This window comes from Peromyscus eremicus, unplaced genomic scaffold (assembly GCF_949786415.1).
Source record: "Peromyscus eremicus unplaced genomic scaffold, PerEre_H2_v1 PerEre#2#chr22_unloc_1, whole genome shotgun sequence".
In the NCBI taxonomy this organism is placed as follows: Eukaryota; Metazoa; Chordata; class Mammalia; order Rodentia; family Cricetidae; genus Peromyscus; species Peromyscus eremicus.
Window position 1 is genome coordinate 3972348 of NW_026734286.1, and position 6308 is coordinate 3978655.

Here is a 6308-nt window from a genome sequence, read left to right on the forward strand (position 1 = left end):
AGGGAGAAGGGGCAGGGGTATTTGTCCTGGAGGGACAAAGGACTGCCTCTGAATAGAGAGGAGACAGATATGGTAGAATGAGATGTTTAATTTTAACTGGGCATGTTAATTAGATAAACCAAAGGGGACTTTTGATTGCTGGACTTCAATACTTTTGATAGCTGGAACTTGGTGGTATAACGTCAATCCCAATGGCAAGGATAAGACCACTACCATAGTTTAAAGCCAAATTTGAAGCAAGCTTTTGTTATGCCCAGATCACAGGGACCCCCAAAAGACCACCACAGAGACCAAATCCCATATGTAAAAGCAAAGAGCCTTCACTTCACGCTCAGAGCTTGGACTCTCTGTCTGATGCAGTGGTGAGAACAGAGAGCCCCAGGGCCAGGCAAGGTAGGTTTTTATCATAACAGAGGCTGGGGTGAGGGGATCTCCAGGGTTCAGGACCCTGATGGACTGACATTTGTCTAGGGGTATAGGGAATGTTTGGAATGTCAGGTATTTCTCCTTAGATGCTAGCCCTCCCTGGGTGGGGTCAGCTTACGGTTTGTCCTGGGTCTGGGTGTTGCCTGCCAGTAATCCTGTCACAGAAGCTGTGTCTGGGCCTCTAAGCCTGTCATGGCAACTGTGTGGTCAAGCTGTTTTGAGCCCCCCACATTCTCCCCTTCACAAGTACCAATGACGGGACTCTACCATGAGTCCTAACTGTCCAGGGGATCAAGGGTATTGGGGCCTAAGAATCATTAGCTAACCGATTTTTCTAGGGCAGCGACATCTGTATCTATTGCCAGTCTTAAAGCCTTGTAGTTCTGATCTTTGAGTACAACCAGATTATAATCCTGAATGATTCATATAGAAATAATAATTTTAAGGCCATATAATACCTCTTTGGTTCTGCACAAAGAAGGCCAAGTGTCTTATCTTATTGCAGAACCATTTTAGTTAATAAATTTATCAATTGACAACTCTGAACCTATTTTCCTGGTATGTCAATGGGCATTATAGTTAGCCATTTTGTCCCCTATGCCAGAGAGTTTCCTTTTGACCCAGCATTTCAACCTATTTTGGGCAGGGAATATGGGATGACATATTTTCTTCTGGAACTGCTTCAAGGTGACACTGGGGCACCATTGTCAGGGCCCCCAAAGGCTGAGAGGCTAGTCAAAGGCTGGGCAATGGGGCATCTGTCAGAAGCATGTGTCTATCTGACTCAGCTGTAGAGACAGCGAACAATCAGATTGGCTAGGCTGGTCCACGTCAGCTTTTAGCAAGTACAGAGCTCATAGTTGTCTGGAGCAGTGTAGTCAGCAACTGAAGCTTGCAGGTGTCTGCCAGCCAAGTGGAAATCTGTTGAGACAAACTTAAACCAGGAACAGAAGTTAAAATTGATGAACTTATTTGAAACTTTTAGGCACATAGTCTTAGTAATTGGGAAGGGCAGGAGTCTCAAAACCAAGAGAGAGAAAAATACCATCCTTAGGAATAGACAAGTGGGGAAAATTTAAGCTGTACCTGTGTGGAGTCCTTCCAATCTCTGAAGTGGATCCAAGTTTTATGACTCTTTTAATCCTCTGAGGCCTATATGGAATATCCTATAAAATGACATGAGCCAGGCAGTGGTGGCACACGCCTTTAATCTCAGCACTCGGGAGGCAGAGGCAGGTGGATCTCTGTGAGTCCAAGACCAGCCTGGTCTACAGAGTGAGATCCAGGGTAGGCACCAAAACTACACAGGGAAACCCTGTCTTGAAAAAACAAAAACAAATGAGCTAACGAGCTGGCTATATCCTTGCAGAAGGATCTGGTTGTCTGATGCTGCCAAGCTGACAAAGTTATAGCTAGCCTAGCTATCAATGTTATCAGAGATCTGAGAAGGATAAATTATACCTGAGTGCAGACCAAGCAGCTTCCGAATCTATTAAAAGTGGCAGGGGGGGGGGTGTGAAAAAAATGACAGGGACCAGTCCATACCCAGCTCTCCATAGTGTTGGAGGCAGAAGTATCAGAACAGCATCAATCTTCAACCACCAGACCCATAAGGAGAGTTTTTCCTATGGAAGAAGGGCATGGGGAAAACTGATCTTACTTTGTCTAGGCAAAAGGGGTGCAATCAATTCTCCAGTGTCCTGCTGCTTGTCCACAGTCTGGGCCGGGTCCTGGCAGCAGGTGTTGCATTGGGGCATCTTGCCTTGTGGTCAGGGTTGCCATAATCAAGGCAGAGATGTTGTGATGCCCCATATATAATCTTCTTTGGAGACCTTGGATCACTGCTAGGATCTAGAAGTCTATCTAATATAATAAGCTTTTAGATCAACATTTTAAATGACATATTCTGCAGATCTCTTTTGTATTTGAGAGCTGTCCAGGTATATCTGAATAGACAAATTTTGTTTCTAGTTACTTGTTTCAAGCTCAACCCTGAAAACATATACAAGGGACTAAGTAAAGTTTATCCCTATAATTGATTACATTAGTACTTAGCATGACTAGAATTAAAGAACTTGATTATTTATAAGATGACTGACTATTTACGTGTGTTCTCTAACAGTCTACAATAAGCCTTAAAAACAATGATTTTGAATTAAAGCTCTTCTAGTATCAAATATGGGTTCAGTAAAGAAAACAAAACAAAATAGCTGTATGTTAATGGAAGGGCCATAAGTTCCTTTTACCAAAATAAGGAGGGTGACTCCTTTTTCTGCAATCAGGAACTTTTTCCAAACCCCTGAGGGAATGAGAGCTTTATCTAAATGCCTGACTTTGGGAAAAGGACTTAGTAGTTTTATTTCTGTTAAGTATGAGCCCTAAAAAAACAATTTCTCAAATGAAGCTCCTTCTAGAATCAAAATAAAACATTTATATGACTTGGTTTATCCAAATACCTTAAGCTTAATAAATTTAACAAAGACAAAAAGGCTAGACATACATCCTTAAGCCTGAATAGACCTTGAGTATGGAGAAGCATCCTCCAAGCCACTGGTTATCAACTTTCCCAATGCTTTGACCTTTCAATATAGTTCCCCATGTTGTGGTGATCCTCCCATTACAAAATTTACCCATTGCTATTTCATAACTGCAGTTTTGCCATTGTTATGAATCTCAAGTCAAACATCTAACATACAAGTGGTCCTAGGATACCCCTGTAAAAAGGTTTTTTTAAAAAAAAAAAAAAAGATTTATTTATTTACTATGTCTACAGTGTTCTGTCTGCATGTATCTCTGCAGGCCAGAAGAGGGCACCAGATCTCATTACTAATGGTTATGAGCCACCATGTGGTTGCTGGGAATTGAACTCAGGACCTTTGGAAGAGCAAGCAGTGCTCTTAACCTCTGAGCCACCTCTCCAAGCCTATGAAAAGGTTTTTTAACCCCCCCCAAAAGTTCGAGACTCTTTGGAGTCAGAGGCTGTTCCAAGCCCTTTGCCAGACTGCTTAGGTCATTGTCTTGCTGCATCACTAGAAATGAACATCTCAATGTCTGGTTAGTATTTGGTGTTTATGGCTGTGACTCTAATTTTTAGCCTTTAAGTCCAAATATTAACAATATAGAACATTTTATAAACTTAAAATGTCCCATAGCCTTATAAATTTAAATATTTTAAAAACTTTCTTTAAAAGGTTTAAAACCTCTCAAATGTCTTCTTGCAATATCAAAAATAAAGTACCCTCTTTACTGTAAGAGAGAGAAAACATGGCACAACCACAGTCTGTGTAAGGCAAAACCAAGCTCCAAGGTGCAAACAATCCCAAAGTTCAATATCTGGGATTCATTCACAATTCTTTTGATTCTTTTATTTAGAGGCTTGGATCATTTCTTTGGCCCCACCCTTGGCAGCGCATACATAGCCTGCCTGCTCCATTTCATTGTGACTGGTGCTTCTGGTGACTATCACCTGGCCCATTTCCAAAACTGCTAAGGTCCACCGTTGCAATAAGACTCTCTTTGGAGCTCTAGCCCTGCCGTACATTTGCAAACCTCAGCTGTTCCCCGTGATCCCTTCATGTCTTTAAAACCATTATTACTTATCACGTGGGTGACACTTAAATTACAAAGTTTACCTGCCACAGCAAGGCACATTCCTGTGTATAAAAGCATTGAGGTGCAATAAGGTATTTATTTAGTAATAAATAAATACCTTATTTATTAAACACATGTAAACATCTATTTAAATTCTCTAGAAACTGGCTGTTGAACACTTGGCAAAGACATAAGTACTTAGGTGTAAATCTCTAAGCTAACTTTTGTTAATCTGAATAAATCTTTATAACCTTAGTAAAAGATGGCTTTTATCATGATGAGGTCACCAGCCAAGATGGAGGAAAGCCACGTGTTTGCCGTTTAAAGCATGTTTTTCTAAACAAAATTATATGCATACATATGCACAGTTGGAGCCAAGTTACATACACATACATACAGAGTTAACGTTAGCTTATATTCATACATACAGAGTTAAATCCAAGTCACATAGATGTTCACATACACACACGTACATATCTCTATTTTTTAACATAAATATTTTGCAGAATTAGCTATTTTTAAAATGAAAACCAACCAGAATTAACCTAATATGCTCAAATTTCAAATTCAGTATTTGCAGGTATGAGAAACCATAACATAGTTCACATCCCCTTTGGCCTTCTATAACCTTCTATGAATCTTCATTTCATTTCCTTTGATTCCTCAGATAGTTATTTTTGACAAATTCCTCTTTTTCTTTCCTTCTCTTTATTATTTCAGTCTCCTACCTTTTCTCTCTCTCTCTCTTTTTTTTTTTTTTTTGGTTTTTCGAGACAGGGTTTCTCTGTGTAGCTTTGCGCCTTTCCTGGAACTCACTTGGTAGTCCAGGCTGGCCTCGAACTCACAGAGATCCGCCTGGCTCTGCCTCCCAAGTGCTGGGATTAAAGGTGTGCGCCACCACCGCCCGGCCCTCTCTTATTTTTTAAACATAGAAACTTTTACCAAAGTTTCTTGTGGTTCCTTCCCCTCAGTAGTCTAGGATATATTGTGTGGCTACAATATTTTAAACAAGAACAGAAATAAATGCATATACCATAACAAGAATAACTCTAAATTTGCATCAACACTGTACCGGCATGAAGCATTTGAAACTAACAGCAGGTTTTCTCCTCCTTCTCCTCCTCCTCCTCCTCTTCCTCCTCCTCCTCCTCCTCCTCCTTCTTCTTCCTCTTCTTCTTCTCCTCCTCCTCCTCCTCCTTCTCCTCCTCCTCCTTCTCTCTCTCTCCTATTTTTTTTAACCAATAATAATTTGTAACCAGTCCCTCTGAATGACGACAATTATTTATAATCTATTAGTTCTGACTGATCAAAGCAGCCCTGGCTACAGCATTATAACACAGCCGCCATACCTTAGCAACCATAGGCAGTGACACTCCATTCCACCCTCGGAGCCAAACCTTGGTCAGGTTTGGCAGGCAGCTCCCAGGTTTTGGGAGCCCCACCCATCAGCATGGGACGGGGAGGTATGCCCCATGGGGACAAGAGGTTGTTGTTAACCCCAGAATCTCAAGTGCATGAGAGTGGCAGATTGGAAGTGGCTCCATGCCCCAGCCAGGCCCCTCCAGGAGAAGGCTCCTGTAGGCCACTTGTTGGCTGTGACCCCAGACGGGCAGTTCTCCACCAGCCCTGAGTCCCACAGTGCGCCCAGGTCAGGAGCACTCTGAGCTCTGAGAGAGCGCTCACCCCCTCAACTGCTCCTGCCTGCTCTGTACTGCAAAGTCTCCACTCCATGACTCCCTGTACAGGGGCCTGGCCTCAAATCTGTTGTGTCCAGACCTGCAGGGCTCGTGGCCCACCTCAGCGCCCAGCCACTGGGTGGTGACCCAAGTCTCTGCCCTGGCCACTGCTCACCCAACATGTGGCACCACAACCTGCCACTGTCTGTGCTCCAGGTCAGAGAGCAAGGAAGCAATGGGGGGTAGGAGTACTCTTAGTCTGTCCCAGTTCAACCAAAGGGACCCTCTGTCCCTTCTGCTGGCCATCCGGCCCCAAAGTCTGTCCATGTACAGTTTCTATCAAAAGTCACAACACACACACAAGCCCAGGCATAAAACACGCATACTTGTGGCCACATTACTCACACATTCACACATTCATATAGGCAGGATGTTCAAACAGAAAGGCAAATAGAACTTTTCCCAGGGAAGCGGTGTTAGCTGACCAACTCAAAAATCCTAAAGTGAGAGTCTACAGTTTTTCTAAGTCAGGAAAAGAATAAAATTACAACACACAAGGAAACAAAACAGCTCTCTTGGCACCTGGGAACAAAACCAAAAGGAAGACGCTGGCCT